Source organism: Octopus sinensis, linkage group LG1 (assembly GCF_006345805.1).
Source record: "Octopus sinensis linkage group LG1, ASM634580v1, whole genome shotgun sequence".
NCBI classification, from domain to species: domain Eukaryota; kingdom Metazoa; phylum Mollusca; class Cephalopoda; order Octopoda; family Octopodidae; genus Octopus; species Octopus sinensis.
The window spans coordinates 130,266,205-130,286,440 of record NC_042997.1 but is presented as its reverse complement, the minus strand read 5'-3'; the positions used below and the strand labels follow the sequence as shown (position 1 = coordinate 130,286,440).

The 20,236-nt window shown below is 37.5% G+C and overlaps 1 protein-coding gene across 1 annotated transcript in view; it reads right to left on the bottom strand.

Annotated features, from left to right (window-relative positions):
• LOC115215038 (E3 ubiquitin-protein ligase RNF31) overlaps window positions 1-2,301 on the bottom strand; it is a 69,079-nt gene extending 66,778 nt beyond the window's left edge. Inside the window, exon 1 of the mRNA XM_029784175.2 lies at window positions 2,252-2,301. The gene's annotated coding sequence lies outside the window, so the exon portion shown is untranslated. The remainder of the gene's footprint in view (window positions 1-2,251) is intronic.
• Window positions 2,302-20,236: the final 17,935 nt, after the last annotated feature.

Here is a 20,236-nt window from a genome sequence, read left to right as displayed (position 1 = left end):
AAATCAGACAATATTAAGTTATAAATCGTTACAAAACAGTTTAAATCCAATCAAAGATAATTATGAAATTATGACATACATACTTCCAGAGACGATTAAGTACCAAAACAGTGAAATCCATTCAATAATACTTTAAGATAAAATAAATCAGTTTTATTACAAAATGCAATGCTTATTTATAACATCTCAGGTTGGTGCTTTATTTGAAGTGGCCTCTCAGATCTGACACTTAGGGAGTTAAAACTAAGTGAGGACAGGTGTACAAGTATAGTATATTTCTATAAAGATTCTTAATGTGAATGAAATTACAGAAGTACATTTCAGTAACCTAAAAAATTACTACCCTTATCCCACCCAGTCCTCCGTTTTCTGCCTGCAGGCCATTGCAAGTGTGCAAAACTGTCACCTGCGCACGCTTCGAGTTGAAACTTGTTAAGACTGTTGAAACTCATACGTAATGCCTGTACCACATGTATGAAATGGCCCTTAGACTAATTTAAATCTTCGTCGGAGAATTGCCTCTTGCTAATCTCTCGTTTAACTAAATTCCAACAGATAAGATACACGAATATCTTAACAGATTAACTTACCTGATTTTTTTTAGCGTCATGTTGATATTAAGTAATTCTTGTAAATATGAAACAACTCAGTATTTTAAACACAATGTATTAATCGTCTAATTTGAACAAAAAATAATGGAGCAAATAGTAAAAGGGAAGTTTGGCGATTTTTTGTCAGGGTGCAATAAATACGTTTGATGTGATGTCATACGGAGGTTTAAAAAAAAAAAGGTTCGGGGTAATTTTGAATTTTGGTATGATTTAAGGGCGATTTAGCTGTTTTAGTGCATCTCACGACCACCTGATACCGTCCTCGTTTCTTTGTGACTCTAACATATATTGAAGTTTTTCAATATTTTTCTACCCATAAACACATTTAATGGAACGTTGATGCACCCAAGGATGGTCCACTGCTGGGATTTAAGTTTTAAAAATTCGTACTGTCCGTATTTCAAACGGGGCTAATGCAGTTTCGCACCTCTTCTTGAAAAAGGCATCTTTTTGAAACAAATTTTTCTAGATTCCTACGTTTTAAATATCGGAAATTACGAATATGCAAAAAAAAAAATTACCCCCACCATTTCCCACTCCCATTGAAAAAGTTCAAAGTTTAAAATTGGGGGGAGGAGGTGAAATTTGAATCTCTTATTAAACTTCATAACATTAATTATTAAATATTAATGTTTGTTTCTCATAAAATGATGTATATTTAATTTACATAATATTTACGATTATTTAAGGCAAACACAAGTAAAACGCAAATTCATTTCACATTAATGTTTTTGTCTATATTCAATTTCGATTTGCATTCGTTCGTCAATTCGCTACGATCTCTTTAAAGTAAACAAAATCTAAAATTTAAATTGGGGGGGGGTTAAAAAATTTTTTTCAAAAAAATGCATTTTTCAAGGTGAGGTGCGAAAGTGCATTAGACCCTTTCAAACTGATTTTAAAAAATAAATTGAAAAAGAGTGGAAATTTTAGGATTTATGAGCGGTGGGTAAAAAATTCAGAATATTTTTTTTCTTTATAATCGTGAATTCCGACGTGTAGAACGAAAATTAGCAAGAATTTTCGGAAAATCACAAAAAATAAAAAATTTTACAACCGTGCTTAAACCAGAATTCCGCCAAAGATTCTACGTTCATTTTTTTTTTCTTTTTTAAAAGATAAATTAGAAGCATTTCAAAAGCACATTCATTTCTTTGCCTTTACAGGAGAGTTATGTTTTGAGTGTTATATTCTGTGTTGATACATTAAAAGCAGTGTTTTTGTTGCATTTTGTGCTGAATATATAAATACAAAAAACAAGTGAACATGCTTGCACAATACGGAAGTAAACAAAATCTAAACCTAAGCTCTCGAAGTAAGCACAAAATATAAACACGTATGTGAGCGTGATTAATTCGATATGATTATATCGTGCCTCATAGAAAAGTTTTGATATATATATATATAACACCCTCAATTATACCAATTCAAAAATTATGAGCTTTAAACAAAGTAAAATTCTCATATCATACACAAATTGCCATGTCAATCAAGAGCGTGATATGATTTTACTGTGCCTCAATAGGAAAGTTTATATATATATATAATCTATTAATTCAATATCGAGGAGCTTAAACAAACAAGAGTAAAGAAAACAAGTAAAATTCTCAGATCATATATTGCTATAGCAATCAAGTTACCTTGCTTGTGGACTTTCCTCTATAGGAGGAAGACATTGAACGTTGGGACGCATTTGATAAAATGAAACTAAAAATCGCAGGTTACACATATATATATATATGTGTGTGTGTGAAGGGGGGGGGGAGTGGTGTGTGTATGAGAGAGAGAGAGAGATTGTACTGTTACATTTAATGTAACATCTTGACAATTTTCTTAGATTTTCCATTTTCAAAACATGTCTAAAATGGGGCAAAACGACTAATGATTAATTTCAATAATTTCTTCTCTATAACTGCATGGTGCATCGGGAATAGAGTCACCCCAGCAAATCCTGAAGAAGCCTTTTTTTACGACGGTGGCATAAGTTTTTCAGTATTAAATAGGGAAACGTAATAACGACATTTAATACATTTAGCAGTTCGTTTCACTTACTGTAGACCCGCCCCCAATTCTATTTTTCCCGGTTTTTTGGGGGGGTTTCATTAGCAATCTTGTAAATTGTGTGTTCCTAAAACCAAAGATCGCTTAATAATAATTCTTTGCAGTTTGGGGACAGGGTCAGCAATTTAAGAGAGAGGGGTACGTCGATCATATGGTTGGCACTTTATTTTATCGACCCTCAAAAAGATGACAGGCAAAATCGAACTCCGGGTGATTTCAAATCAGAACGTTAAAAACCAGAAGAAATGTTGCTGCTTTAATAATAAATTTTACAAGTATCGCTAATTGTTAACGTTAATTTGTTTACCTTACGCTTTGATTCAGTAATGTTTCATTTTTTTCACTCACAAAGTGCTTTCGAACTTTGTAAATATTCCTTATAGAGGACTGGTAATACATCGGGTGGTATTTTGTCCGTCTACGTTCTGATTTCAAATTCCGTCAAAGTCGACTTTGCCTTTCACCCTTTCGGGGTCGATGAAATAAGTACTAGTTGAACACTGGAGTCGATGTAATCAACTTAACCTCTCCCCCGTAACTGCTGGCCATGTGCAAAAATTTGAAACCAAAACTCTTTACTAGTTTTAGTCAATAGACTACGGCCACGTTGCGCACGACACTGCTATAAAGTGTTAAATCGATTTCAGTACTTTTTATTTTTATTTTTTAGTACTTATTCTATCAGCTAAACTATGGGAACGTAACAAAACTAACAACAGTTGTTGAGCGGTGGAAAAACAAACACTAAGACATACACATACATATGAGTTTCCGTCAACTAAATTCGTTTGGTCGGCCAGGGACTTACGAGAGACACATGTCGAAAGTAAAATGTAGTAGAACTGAATCAGAAACCACATCGTCGCGAAAATTTTTTAATATACATAGCCGTATGTGTGTGTACGTGTAGGCGTGGCAGTATGGTTAAGAAGTTTGCCTCCCAATCGTATGGTACCTTGGGCAAATGTCTTTTATAATACCAAGCAATAAAGGTTCAGAACATGATTAAAAACCAGTGTTCGATATGTTTATAGCGTTATAAAAAATACTTTTTTACTTCCACTTTTAGCCAAAATACCTTTCCTTTTTTTTTTTACACCTTCAATTTTATTTTTTCTCATTTTTAATCGGAAATCAACAAATCTAAATGGTCAGAATTAAGCCGCATAACTTACAAGTTATTGCTGATGAAATCTATGAAATATTTCCAGCTTCTAGAAACATGGGAAAATATATATATAAATTTATAAATAAGGATAATATCGATCTTATCAAGTGGCCAGCATGGGAATAAATACCATACAAAGGTAATAATTATTTAAAACTATAAATTAGGATATCTGAGAGATACCAACATGCTGAAATAGCAGTCAAAACCCTGACCCTAAAACCACCTTAAATGTCCATATCACGCCAGGGGAGACAAAATAAACTAGCAAAAAATATTTTACTGGATAATTCAAGATCCTGGGTTTCTGACTTTGCTTCAGAGAAGCCCTGCTTTCTTCGGTTGAATATACCAGATAGGCACATAAATACAGATACATATATACAGAACATACGTTATACTTACTTATACGAACGCGCAAACATACATATATATATATACGTATGTACAAGACCAGGTTAAATTGCCCGTCTAGCATCTTCGAGCGCGATATGGTCAAAATAAAGATGGGAATTTATAGTTATATATATATATATATATACACACACAACTATATATATAAATATATGCTCACAAATAATACACGGATCTCACTAAGAAATTACTGCTTTCGTCACACTAATATTACCTCTCCGACTCAATGACTAAGTGTCTGTAGATTTCGCGCTCTTTTTAATCTAGTTCATATGACGTAGTGTTCTATTTGAAGAAATGAAACCTGTCACTTTTATTTCTTGGTTTTCAAATTAAGAAGTAACCTTAAGTAAAAAGAAAAAGGCAAAAGTAAAGAATATGTACACTCGGTATCTAGGTTTATGGTTACAACTAGGGTTAGGAGTTTTGTTATGCCAAAAACGGGTGGTGTACGTATACTTTACCTCTGCCAAAAAAAATCGAAGGCTGCCTGTGGAACATGAACCCACATACTCTGTAAACACGATAGAGTCCTAACCATTATATGATACAGAAATAACAATAATTAAACTTTTACTATAGGATATACGTACATAATCATTTGATTATATTGTTTATTTCAGCATGTCGGCAAAGTGAGCATCTTCTGGCAATGAAACCTCTAGACAGTGTATTATATCGAATCGGATCGATCTCTTCACCTCACCTGCACTTCAATACGGTGAAACTCGAAGTAGATAAAGCTACAATGGGATAGCACAGAGGATACTGAAATAAAAAATATGTTTAACCGCATTTTGCTCAAGGGGCACAATGCCACATCCATGAATACAACAGACTTTCTGATGATTATATCAAAGCAATCAAAGAATTGCATGTTACTTACATCATAGGAACTTTAAAACCTTGAGAGATAAGAAATTACTTTATCAAGCTACTGAAGAATTAATAGCCCTACCATTATTATCAATCATATAGGTGTTTTCATTTGCCCACATGCAAAATGTGTGTGCATTATCATTTAACATCTGTTTTCCATGGTGGTATGGGTTGGACAGGTTTGATGGTTTTGGTATGGTTTCTATGAGTAGATACCCTTCCAAACGCCAACCACTTTACAGAGTGTACTGGGTGTAGCACCTGCAAGCTTGCAAGACAAAGACTTGTCAGCTGAGAGAGGAAGTGGAACCAAGAAATTAATGTATGATGGAGGGACAGAGGTAGGCCTCTTACTATTGAGGACAAGGAACATGGGAAAGAGATAGGCCTGCCCACATGGAACAGTAAAGAGGCGATAGAGGAGAATATTCCATAAGAGTGTAATGGGAGATGTTAAGAGATAGCAAGTTATGTTGAAAGGCATTGGAGTGGATGGGAGGTGGGTATGGTACATATGTGATGGCATGGAGAGTCGAAGGGCCTGCAGTAAGTGGTGGGGGAGTTTGATAGAGCACAGAATTATGTGTATAAGAGGGAGCATGACCATAAAGGACAATCCTATATGTATGGTCAGCCACAAGTTTACTTAGCGTGACATGTTTTCTCAAGTACAACAAATTAATAGGAATCTTGGTCCCTTGTCATCTCCTCAGAGAGGCTCAACATCTGAGGGTCATTTCTCACCATTTCATCCCATGTCTTCCTGTGTCTATTCCTTCCACAGGTTCTTTCCACAATGAGAGATCTTTAAGTAGCTGTACTCATCCATACATTTTTCTCTCAAATCATTTACACTGTCATACATGCACACTGACATTACCCATCCATCAGAGCATGCTGGTCTCATTTCTTTCAAATTTTCACTGCTATGTAGCATAATTGTGCATACACCAGCATCATACAGTCTACCTTTCACTCTGAGGGAAAGGCACTTTGTTATCAACAAAGTAGTAGCTCTCTAAACTTTACCCAGCTTGTTCTTATTCTAAAAATTATGCTTTCAGAGCTTCCTCCCCCACTGCTAACTTGGTTGCCTAGGTAATGGAAGCTATCTACAACTTCTAAGGATCCCACTGGACATGTGAGGAAGTCTATTTTCTGTACATTCTAAGTGCTCATTGTACCCATACATTTCCACATACAAAGACTACTTTCTCTGATAACCTTCCTATGATATCCCTGTACCTCTTATGTCTCCATAGCTTGCACTGAGTACACTATATAGAGCTTCTACCGACACCTTTTCTACATATTGAGCAGGATCATCTCCCTCAAGGGATCTGTGATTGGTCTGTTTTCCTACTTACTAGGATTTTGGTCTTTGCTAAATTAACTCTAAGGCCCTTTGATTTCAGATCATGCTCCTACACCTGAAATTCAACTATAAGATCAGCATAGAGAAACACCCAAGGGCAGCCAGTCTTAAATTCCTCTGTTATAGCCTAGAGGACCATAATAAACAAAAGGTGAGGTGAGACTTGTTCTTTGGTGAACTTCTACTTGCTCACTAAATTTCTTCCTATACTCATTGCTGACCTTCACCTTACTGGATACTTCTATATATAAAAATATCCAGCAATTGGATACTTATATATCATTATCATCATTTAACATCCATTGTTTATGCTGGCATAGGTTGGGTAGTTTGACCAGGGCTGGCAACCTAAGGTGCTGCACCAGACTCCAGTCTGATTTAGCATGGTTTATATGGCTGGATGCCCTCCTTAATGCCAACCACTCTGAGAATGTAATGGGTGCTTTTACATTTTGCTCTCTGCACCAAAATGTCTTTGTCTTCAAAACACTACAATTTTTTAATCTTCTGCACGGTTCTTGGCATAGTAATTTCAGGCATCCAACTAGTTGTCCCACTTGGTCACAACTGGCTGTGTGAAATACTAAGATCAGGACTAATCTCACCCAAATCTATTCAAACTATCTGCAGTTGAAAGAGTTGATTTTAAAAGTCGAGTCAACAGCCTTCACTATCAATGATGCTTACAAAAGCCTCAGAGAAATGAAATTCTATGAAGACTCATGTTACATCCTGAATTTCATTGATTTTAAATTCAATAAAAAACAAATCAGTTTGATAATTCAACTAATGAACCCCAAAGTTTTACCTGCAGAATATGCAGATCTGAGACCATGCTAAAAAAATTCTTTGCAAAAAAAACAAGAACTTTCTGCCTATAAATGTAAAACATTACATCATATTGTACTGTAATACATTTCCAGAATAAATAATTTTTAAAATTGTTTAAAAGCAAACTATCTTAAGTTTATGAATTTATTGATAATAACAAGGTTAAAATCTGTCAATAAAGTTTTAAAAAATGAAGTTAAACAAATATGAAAATTAAATTAAAATCAAGCAATTTTTAAGGTTAAAAAAATGCCCAAATCATTACTCATGTCAATGTCCAGGTCATGCACTGATTATGATTCAGAGATTTGCAACCCTATCTGGGCCAATGTATCCTGCCTGCATTGCATTCAGCTTTGTGTGCTAGTAGCACATGGCTTGGAATATTCCAGCATTAAACTGCATATTATTGTTCACCTGTATATTGTGTCCCAATTCCCATTGCAGGTGCACAATATTTCCTATGATGTGTATCCTCTAAGAGACTTTTGTGTCATCTGCATAGCTAGCAAGGGTGGCTAACTGAGCAGCTGAGAGGGCCACTACGAATACCAGTGCCCTGTGGAACACCACTCACTATTTGTAATTCCTTAGAGGTGACTCCACTGACCATCACTGCCTGACTTCTATCTTTTAGAAAGTCGTGTAGCTACTCTCCAAGTTTTCTGTGTTGAGATCACGCAGTTTGTGACATATCATACTATGGTCAACTTTACCAAGGGTTTTTGCAAAGTTGAAACATATCACATAAAAATTTGAGTTGTTAAACACCTAGTTATAAGTGCTGTGAGAGATGTATCAGGCAGCTTCTACTTGGTCAAAAACTGTGCAGGGTGTCAGTCAGCAAGTCATTCCATTCAAGGAACATAAGTAGTTTCTTGCTATTATTTATTCCATGACTTTCCTGATGTGTGAGGCCAGAAAGTTAGACCTATAATTTTTAGCATCTGCTCGGCTTCCTCCTTTGTGGATAGGGCATATTTTTCCCTCTTTCAATTTGCATGGGAGCTTACCACTTGCAACAAAGCTCTGAAAAAGGAGCCGCAGTGATTTCTCAACAGCTAATTTACATGAATTCAGAAGGATTTCTGGGAATCCATCAGGGCAAGTAGCTGAGTTTGTGTCTACCTCATCATCTCTGGCCAGTATTATGTCTTGTTATTTAATGTCAATGTAATCAATTATTATCACCACCTTGGTTACAGGTGAAGTAGCAAAGATCTCCACTGGTTTGTTCACCTGCCTGTGCCCCATGTATATCTATATTTATATACATATATATATGTCATCATCATCATTCAATGTCTGCTTTCCATGCTACCATGGGTAAGATGATTTGACTGGAACTGTTATGCCAAAGAGCTGCACCACATTCCAGTCTTATTTGGCTTGGTTTCTACACCTGGATGCCCTTCCTAACACCAATCACTCCAAATGTGTAATGAGTGCCATTTACAAGACACAGGCAACAGCCACGACAACAATTTCACTTGACTTAACCAGCAAATGCCATGACTATGGTTTTAGTTGGCTTAACAGATCTTCTCAAGCACAGAGTATTGCAAACGGTCTATTGTCATAGCTTCTGTGATGCCCAACATTCAAAGATCATGCTACTGGCAATGGCCATGATTACAATTTCCCAAGTGCCATTTGCATGACATTGCCAATGGCCATCACTATGATTTCACTTGGCTTGACAAGTCCTCTCTAGCATAACATATCACCAAAGGTCTTGGTCACTTGTCATTGCCTCCGTCAGGCCCAACATTCAAAAATCATGCCTCACAACCTTCTCCCATGTCTTCCCGGGTCTTCCTCTTCCGTAGGTTCCCTCCAAAGTTAAAGATTGGCACTTCCTTACACAACTGTCCTCGGCGGTACACATCACATAACCATAGTCAATTCTCTTGCACACCATATCTGATACTTCTTATGCCCAGTTTTTCTCCCAAGACACTTATGCTCTGTCGAACATGCACACTGACATTGCACATCCAGCTTCATTTCTTAAAAGCCTTTGCATGTCCTCTGGGGTCACAGCCCATGTTTCACTGCCATGAAGCAAGGCTGTTCGCACACACACATCATACAGTCTGCTTTTATTCTGAAGGAGAGACCCTTTGTTACCAACAGAGGTAGAAGCTCTCTGAACTTTACCCAGCCTATTCTTATTCTAGTACATATGTATGTGTATGGTTATATATATATATAATATATATATATATATATATATATATATATATACATATATATTGCATGTATGTATATATATGTGTGTCTGTATACGTATATATATATATATATGTATATGTATGTTCATGCGTGTGAGTATATATATTATATATATATATATATATAATATATACATATATATATGTATATTTATATTTATATATTTTTTACTCTTTTACTCATTTCAGCCATGCCGCTGTGATCATGCTGGAGCACCACCGTGGTCTTTCTGATTTCCTCAGTCTGGGGTGTTTCACATCAACACTCTTGTATGTGCCTTTGTCCCAGCTGTTGGTCCATTTGGTGTATAAGGGAGTTTGATTCTGTTGCCCTATTCTGCACTTCATGTCAGGTTGTTGGTTCATCCGGTATTGTGGAGAGGAGGATGACATCTACTTCCACCTTATGCAGATTTCTTAATTTTTGTGGCAGGGCATTGAAGAGCTGTGAACCTTTGAACCTTAGACTGTTGCAGTACCTGGTCCTGAATTTAGGTGGAGTGGATGGTTCTTTTGGTACAATACAATAGCAGCCAGTTCTAGCATTTGTTTAATACTCAATGCCTAAGTTAAATACTAGCCCTTCTAGTGGATTATTGCATATGTCATGCCTTCACTCCAGGGAATAAAGTTGCAGTTTTTTCAGGCTATCCCTGTAGCTTATCTGCTGCACTTTTTAAATCTTTTTAGTGTAGTGGCATTAGACTGCTTCAAGCGCCACTATTCATTTGACATTGTGTGGTGACCATAACTGAGAGCAGTAGTCCAGGCGGCTGAGAACAAAGGTTCTCCACATGGTTAACATAGTTTCTTAGTCTCTTGTCTTGAAGGACCTCAGTAGCCTTCTTGCCAGTTGTCTGCACTTTGCTGCCATCTTGGTAATTTGCAAATAAAATGATGTGTCATTGCACATACTGATCCCCAAGTCTTTCACTGCTCGTGTCTCTGGGATTGTAGTGCCTTCAGGTCCTGTATATGCAGGTTGTGATGCATTTGTGAATTGATAGTGCAGTGCCTGAAATTTTCCAGCATTAAACTGCATGTTGTTTATTTAAGCCCACTTGTATATCAGATTTAGGTCCCATTGTAAGCTTGTGATGTCATCTTGACTTTTTATTGCTTGTGATAATTTTGTATCATTGTGACAGTGGCTGTCCGAGTGACCATGGGCATGTCTAAGAGAGCTATTATAAACAGTAATAGCTCCAGAACAGTTCCCTGGGGGGCGCCACTTAAGATTTGAGTTTCCTCAGAAAGGGCACTATTGGCTGCAACTACTTGACTTCTGTCTTTAAGGAAATCATGCAGTCACTCTCCCAGTTAACCAGCAATGCCAAGGTCTCATAGCATATGACATATCATACCGTGATCTACTTTATCAAATGCTTTTACAAAGTCATCTGAATGGTCAAGCAGCTGTTTCAAAACCCAGTCATAGTGCTGTAGGAGCTGTGTAAGGCAGCTTCTTTCTGGACAGGAGCCATGCCGTGTATTGTTCAGTAGATTATTTTTTTCTAGGAATATTATCAACTTCTTTCTGATGATTTGCTCCATGACTTTACTGATATGTGAAGTCAGAGAAATTGGCCTGTAGTTTTTAGTCTTTGCTCTGCTTGTGAATAGGGCATATAATGCCTTCTTTCAGCTTTTTTAGGAAGTTTACAACTTGCAAGAAAACTTTGGAAAAGTATCTGACATGGTTTCACTAAAGCCTGCTTACATGACTTCAGGAGAACAGCTGGGAAGCCATCAGGACCAGTTGCAGAGCATGAGCTCATTTCATTTATGGTCACTGTTACATCTGTCTCCTCAATGTGTGTGTGTGTGCATATATATATATATATATATCATCAATTAATCATCAATTAACGTCCGCTTTCCATGCTAGCATGGGTTGGACGGTTCAACTGGGGTCTGGGGAGCCCGAAAGCTGCACCAGTCCAGTCAGATCTGGCAGTGTTTCTACAGCTGGATGCCCTTCCTAACGCCAACCACTCCGAGAGTGTAGTGGGTGATTTTATGTGCCACCGACACAGGTGCCAGACGAGGCTGGCAAACGGCCACGATATGTGTGTGTGTATATCTATATATGTGTATATGTATCTATGCATGTGCATGTGTATGTGTGTAATGTAGCATATAAAAATCGACAAAAACTGTAAATGAACTGTTGCTATGGCTCATCAAGCTTGGTTCCCTGTCTTCACAGCTGCGAACTACCAAGTCATATAACCAGTAACTGCCAATCACAAGCAATTGTAACTGCCTGATAGTTATTTAAGTACTCTTCTCTAGGCTCCCTTTTAACAGATTATGATATATATATATATATATATAGCCATACCTACACAAGTGTGCCCTGCCCTGCTGACTTTCTTTCCATGTAGCTTTTAGAAAAATGGATATTTTTTAATTAAGTTTTCTACAGATATGATTCAGATGGTGTAGATTCCAATTCTTATCAGAATTTGTTGTGTAAAGTTTCTGAGGAGTGGCAAGAAAAGTTTCATAAAATTCACATGAGAATTCAGTATTATTGACATACTTTCTGTCCATCAATTCTACTCCCACACTCAGTTGTGGGGGTCATGTCTTGCAAATTACTTGGTGACCTTACTGCTGCTAGTGTCATGTAAAAAGTACCCAACACACTCAGTAAAGTGCCAAAGCAGACAGCAGGGATTGGTGCAATCTTCTGATATGCCAATTCCTATAGAACAGTCCAACCCATGCCAGCATGGAAAATGGATATTAGACAATGATGATGATAAATTTATATTTTTATATACATATATACAAAGAATCTCAACTGAATAAAAGATTCAATACAACAATAGTATCTAATATCATGTTATATTATATTGACAGTAGTTCAAAGTTTCACCAAGTTTGCAGGTTATACACACCGTGAAATAGGGAGAAAAAGCAACAGATCTGATATATCATTCAGTTCTATGGAGGAAAGGAAAAAAATCATTCAAACAAGAGGGATTCAAATCCAGGAAGATAATTGCATATATGATAGACAGTGGTCAGTATTTAATTTGAGCTAGTAATGTATACAAGAAAGTGGGGTTTAGGGATTGAGTTAATGTTAAGGAGATGGGATGATTACAGGGACTGTGTAAAGGGGAGAGTTAAGGAACCTATAGGAAATTATAAATTAAGGGTTCGGGGATCAGCTAAAGATCCTGAAGGTAATTACAATTACCATTCTTGACTACAACCACTCACACTTGAACTAATTTTTTCCCCTTTTCCATTGAATTGAATAGTACTTAAGAGCAGTTTGAACACATATGGTCCTCAGTCAATCAGGACTGACCACTGCTACTGGAAGTGAATAGCCATGTTCCTCCTCTACAGCAAGAAACCTGTTCTGTTCTAGACCCTGCTCTTATACTTTAACCCCTCATCTCATAGCATAAAGCCTCCTCCCTCTCTAATGCAACCCAAATCAGTTAAAGGGGATCTTAGCCTTGCAGGCTGCATGGTGACCTCACTAGCACCAGTGCTTGAAAAAAAAAGGCCACTCAGAACACATTGTAAAGTGGTTGGTATTAAGAAGGGCATCCAGTCATAGAAACCATGCCTAAGCAGACACAGAACACAGTTGCAGTCCTGACACATCAGATCCTCACAAACCATTCAATCCATGCCAGCATGGAAGATGGACATACAAAAATGATGATAATAATGATGATGATGTTACAGGCCTCAGCAAGGACTTCTGTGAAAGACAGACAATAGCCAATACATGCAAATCTCCCCTCTCCCCACCACTTATGTTGTCCAAGGTAAAAACCACTACATTAGGGACAATACGGCTGGGTACCAGTGTTGCTGTAGGCATTTCTATCATAACCACAAGACATTTCTTCTGACCTTCTAACAATTCTACCATTCCATTACCCTTGATTGATACCTTTTTCATCAACATTGACAATTTGAAAGACAAAGTTGACCTCAGAGGGCAGAGAGTTGAAACTAATACCAAAAGGCATTCGGTTTATGATTATGACAATTTACCACTCTACAGTTAAAATGTGCCCAACAGCCAATACTAATAACAACAAAATAACATGTGTGTGTGTGCATGCGCGCATGCACGTGCATACACACACACACACGTATAGCTGGATGATAAAGGAGCTTGTATCCCAATGTTGTAGCCTTCGGTTCAGTCTTTATGGTATGGTAAGTATCCTCTAAAACAGCCCTGAACCCACCCAACCCTTATGTGTGAATTTGGTTTGGTAGATAGAAACTGAAAGAAGCCTATTTTTGTGCGTGTGTGTGTGTGTGTGTGTGCAAGTGAATGTAGCCTTGACTAGACATCATGTGACAGTTGTAAATGAGCATCATCATCATCATCATCATCACAAGTAAGGTTGTTTGTTTCCAGTCTGCCATGAGAAAAATGTTTAGCTTTGAAGGATATAATTTCCCATTCAGAAGAACACATCTGAACCACTCATCACATACAGAGATCAATAAACTAAATACCAGATGAGAAAAAAAAAAACTTAAATGCTGGGGTTGATTTACTCAACTTCAACCTTTCAAGGTGTTGCCCCAGCATGGTCAAAGTCCAATGACAAAACAAGTAAAAAAAATTAAATAAAATAAAAGATCTGGCAGCACTTTGAAGAATGAAAGTAGAACTTCCCCATAGCTTTTACTGGCAGACAATGTTAAATAATATAATGCAGCAAGTGAGGTTAGATTAATAGGTTAGATATCAATATGAATAGTTTGTAGTGAAGTGAAAGAAAGAAAAAAGGTAAGTATAATAGTATTGAATGTGATAGAGGCAAAAAAGCTTAGAAACTGGTTTATCTTTTTGGCAGAGTAACAAACCATCTAAAATATGAATTGTCCAATGAGGTAATGTTATTAGAAATGATTGCTTCACTTAGACAGAGAAGGAACAGTGCCTTATGGCTTGTGTTGGCCTTCCCAGGCAGGTAATAGCAATGTGAAACCAAAATATTTAACACCTTATGAATTTTAGGATTTTGAGCCTTTAACTAATTCTTAATAACATTGGCCAACTCACAGAATTATCAAATTGTTGCCAGTTTTTCTAACAAATACTGGCCCTCTGCAGAATGCATTCAATACTCATTTAATGTATTATGCTACACATGTAACATTTTTTCTAGCTAAAATTGGGACAATTTTAAAAGAGGTTAATCAACTCAAAATAGGCTGAACAGCTTTTATAATGCATTTGTCTACACCTAGCCTTCTCAATACTCTCCACCAACATCAGCATGAGATACAATCAAAGAAGTCCTGTAAATCAATAAATCTAAAGAACTGATATTTGTACTTTATCAAGACCAAAAACAGATTTCTATATATTTGAACTCAATACAAAACTAGTTTTGCTATCTCAACCAGGTTCACTGTTAACTGAAATTTTCTGTACTTCTGAACAGAAAAAAATCTATGCCAATGATTAAAGATAACATTTCTTGCAACATTGATAAGCTAGAGGGTATTATCAATATTCCTCACAAATTCACACTGATCTAATCAGCATTTTAACAAGTATTTCTACAGCTTTCTTTGACTTGATTGTCTAAACTGCTTCACTTGCCAACTCTGATTTAATTTATTAGTTTCTAGTTGCCCTTGTTTATTCTGTATTTGTCATACAGCAGTCTCTCCTAGTGTCAGTGTAATGTCTATTTGATGGTGACTGACAAAGAGCAAATATATTGATAGCATTGAGAACACCACTTAAATGTATGATTTCCTGGAAAGTTCAATTGTAATTATTTGTGAAGTACAAAATAAACCACTGATACTGTACCACTTAAAGTTTTACATACCATTCATGCAACACAATGGTCACATCATTTGGATTATCTAACAAGGATTATTTAACTATCAGCTCGATGTGGGAGCTTGGTTGTGCAGCTGAATAAGGTTTACAGTAGTAAAGAACTAAAGAAATTTTCATAACTGGGATAAATAGTTTCCTTAAGTGAAGGACTTCAACAATTACTTAGTGGACTTATGACAACAAAGGCAAGATACAATAAACGAAGACAAATTCAGCTACACAAATTTTCAGGACTGACTAAACATACAGTCTTCTTATTCAAGGAATACTCAAAACATGGGACCTGCTAAAGTATTTGTAGGAAAATTTGATAATGAATGTCAAGATGCTTATGAGCACCTATGACACATACTTTCAAACAAGTGATATCTATAGAAAAGTAGCCATTGTTTGTTGGGTGTTACAATCAACTAGTTTCAAATAATTTAACTAGTTATACTACATAAAAAAACAAAAAAAAATGAAATAATGAAATCAAATCAGTAACAGTCTAAACTCTAGACAGAGACCAGAGAAAACTAAACTCAATGAATAAACTAATAGAACCACTAAATTTTGCCAAAGTTTTAATATTTTTCTCAATACAAACCCAGGAAACAACATTTAGCAAACAACTTCAATGAAAATTCTAGTTGAGAATGTCAACTGCCATAAACTGTTAGAATATAATCAACCAAACACTGGGGCATTTGGTATCTTCATCCTTACCACTGACATGCACAAACACTGATGACTCATCATCATCATCGTTTAACGTCCGCTTTCCATGCTAGCATGGGTTGGACGATTTTGACAGAGGGTTGATGAACCAGATGGTTGCACCAGGCTCCAATCTTGATCTGGCATAGTTTCTACAGCTGGATGACCTTCCTAATGCCAACCACTCCGAGAGTGTAGTGGGTGCTTTTTATGTGCCACTAGCATGGAGGCCAGTCAGGCGGTACTGGCAATGATCTCGCTCAAATCTTTTTACACATGCCACCGGCACAGGTGCCAGTAAGGCGACATTGGTAACGATCACGCTCGAATAGTGCCCTTTTACGTGCCACGGCACGGGGGCCAGTCAGAGCACAGGGACCGGTAATATGTTTGTACATGCTACTTAACCACATTTCACTAATGTAAACAGCAGTGCAGCTTCCCTGTCACTAGACCCATACAAAAGATTTTGTCTTTCAGACATGGCTACTTTTGCCCTTTTGAAAACCAAAATTGTTAGTATGCTACAAAACTTGAATGTAACTTCTATTTCAACAACTGAGGAAGGATACTCTGACTCCTTTGCTTCCATTAGGACTGTTCCTGTCCACAAAACACCTGGCTGTTATTAAGTACAACACATCTACTGCCGTATTCACTGGTCATTCTTTTCCCAGTCTGTTTACCCTATATATATTGTATGTATTATATGATATACATATGTACATCACCATCATCATCATCATCATCATTGTTTAATGTCCATTTTCCATGCTGGCATAGGTTGGATGGTTTGACAGAAGCCAATGAGACAAAGGACTGCACCAAGCTCCAATGTTTGCATTAGCATGGTTTCTATGGCTTGATGCCCTTCCTAACACCAATCACTTTACAGAGTATACTGGATGCTTTTTATATGGCACTAGCACTAGTGAGGTCACCAAGTAACTGGCAAGATAAGGCCCACCTCAACTGAAGAGATGTGGTATTGAGAGAGATGGCTTTATGCCAGGTGATAAGAGGTTAAAGTATGAAAGAGGGACAGGAACAGGTGCCTTGCTATAGAAGAGATAAATGACTATCCCAGTTGGAACAAGAGAGAGAGGATTTATCCTCAAGTTATAGGAAGGTGAATTTAAGAGAAATGGTCCAGAGAATCAGGCAGGGAGAGAGGATAAGTAAGGAAAGTGGCAGATGGATAGAGACGGAGATAGAGGCAAATGTAATGAATGGTGAACATGAGTGATATCAACAGTGAATATCAGGTGGGAGAGGGGGATTGGGGGAGGTGTAGGAGTGGGTCAGGGAGGTATTAGGCAGCAGCAAAGATGAAGTGAAATGTAGTGGGGGTGCAAAAGAGATGCACAGTGCTAGAGACATATAGGGTGGGAATAGTGGATAATGAGCAGAAGTAGTAGGGAGGGACTGTTGTTGGTAAAATGAGAATGTACAGAAGAAAAGGAGGGGGGAATGGGCATTCAGTGAAAAATAGGTGATAAGGGGTGATATGAGAATGCAGGAGATAAAGGGAATGATTGCAAGGAAGGTGGGTAGTAACACAAAAATGAAAGGGTGAAATACGCGCAGTTCTCCTCACAAAATTTCAACAACTGAGTGAATAGTACCATAAACAGATGAACAATGGAGGGGTGGGTGTTAGGAAAATGAGTTGTAGAAGAGAGACTCATCAAGAACAGATTGAGTGCAGGGGGCTAAACAGACTTTATGCTTTTAGGGCCTCATTTTCTTTGAGATGGATGGGTCTTCTTGAACACAGCAAATTGCTACTCATCTCAGTTCTTTGATCTCTTCTATGAAGATCAACATCCAGGTCATTTTTTACTACTCCATTCCATATCTTCCTGGGTCTCCCTCTTCCATGAGTTCCATCCATATTTAGTGATCAGCATGTCTTTATGTGAAAGTCTTCAATCTATATGCATCACATGACCACACCAATGTAATCTCTTTTCCATCCAATGCTTTTTATGCCCAAATTTTCTTTCAACATATTTGCATTTTGTTGTATATGCATACTGACATTGCACATCCAGTGAAGCATGCATGTCCTCTGCAATCACAACCAATGTTTCACAAACACGTAGTACTGTTGTTCATACACAAGCATCATACAATCTGCCTTTCACTCAGAGAGTTTTTCTCTACCAACAAAGGTAACAACTCTCTGAACTTTCTCCAGCTAGCTCCTATTCTAGCAACTATGCTTTTAGATCATCAAGAACATCTACTTTCTGTGTGTTCTTAATGTGTATTGCTCCCATGCATCTTCCACATACAAAGCCTACTTTCTCTGTTAACCTTCATGTGATTCAACAGCACCTGTTAATGAGTACACAGTTTACACTGGGCAGACTGTATGGAATTTCTACTAATATCTTTCCTACAAGTCAAAGAGGGCCATTTTCTTGAAGGAATTAATGGTTTGTTTTCCTGTTTACTAGAACTTTGGTCCTTGCTAAGTTAAGTTTGAGGCCCTTTGACTCCAGATTTTGCAGCCACACCTGGAATTTCCTTTCTCATTCTAATATAGATTCAGTTATAGGAGCAAGATCATCAGCATAGAGGAGCTTCCATGGGTAACCAGTCTTAAACTCCTCTGTTATGGCCAGGAAGACTGATAAATCAGAGGGGACTACTTGATCTATCATACCACTGTCAACTATAACAGGTGGCCCCTCTGTCAGGTACACATTAGGAAGGTTCTCATCATCATTATCATCGTTTAATGTCTGTTTTCGATGCTAGCATGGGTTGAACGGATCAACTGGGGTCTGGGAAACCAGGAGACTGCGCCAGGCTTCAGTCTGATCTGGCAGTGTTTCTACAGCTGGATGCCCTTCCTAACGCCAACCACTCCATGAGTGTAGTGGGTGCTTTTTACATGCCACCGGCACAGGGGCCAGAGGAGGCTGGCAAATGGCCATGATTGGTTGGTGCTTTTTATGTGTGATCAACACAGAGCTCTCCTTTTTCACATTTCATAGCATCACTTTCAAGTTTCTAAGTGCAAATGTGCAATCATCCATCCATATACACTTCTCTCTCACATCGTCACAATTTCTCAATACACTGTTTTCCAATCCAGAACAACTCATGCCTCTGATCTTCACAGAACATAAACAAACCTCTTCCTTTCTGCTTCTCCCCTTGCTACATAGACATGTTGCCAACCTTCTTTTCCAGCTGCCAGGTATAGTTCTCTACTACCTCCATTCTTCCAATCCTTTCAAACCCATTTCTTCACTTTTATAGCTCAGTCACCTTCACTGTCCTACCACCATGTTAACCTTGTTCAAGCTGAAACTTTGCACTAGATACTGATTTGGCCTGTCTCCCTCAGTAATATGTCCTGAATAAACTTCCCATTGTCTTACATATTACTTGTCACTATCTCCTCCTCCTTGTCAAATGCTTTAATTAGAACTTCTCTAAAATCCCTGAATGTTCAATGAATCTTTAAGCTTTTATCCCTTCCTTTTTCAGATGGGTTTGTGTCATCAAGTCCTTCTCATTCTGAGTCTGAAGCCACTAATCACACATTATTTAAAATGATAATTACTTCATAGGGATAAGAACAAAACTAACATCATTGGAGAACTTGCATGGACCATGTCACTTAAAAAACGGTATTTTCTTTCTTGCTCAGATATTTTTCTCTGACTCTCTTCATTCAGCTCTTGCAACCTGGTCACTATGCACCATTTCTCCTCACATCCTTCTGCTCACTACTGTATTATCATTACCCTGCTGCTCTTCACTCTCTTCCTCCCCAGCCTTCTACCCAACTTATATGCATGTGTTCATCTCTCCACTATTCACTACATTCACCCTTACACCCTTCTCAATTTCTATTCATTCCTTCAACTCATATTTATCAACACCCTACCTCCCTGCCTCAACTTCTGTTCATCATTCAGTATATTTGCACCCCTACTCCATCTCTAACCATCCCTCATTCTTACTATTATAACCACTCTTGTATAATGGGAGCAGCCATGTATCTCCTCTGCAACAAGAAACGTGTGCCATGGTCCCTTACTTCATATTCTAATCTTTCATTACATAACATAAGCTGCCTCAAGCATCCAG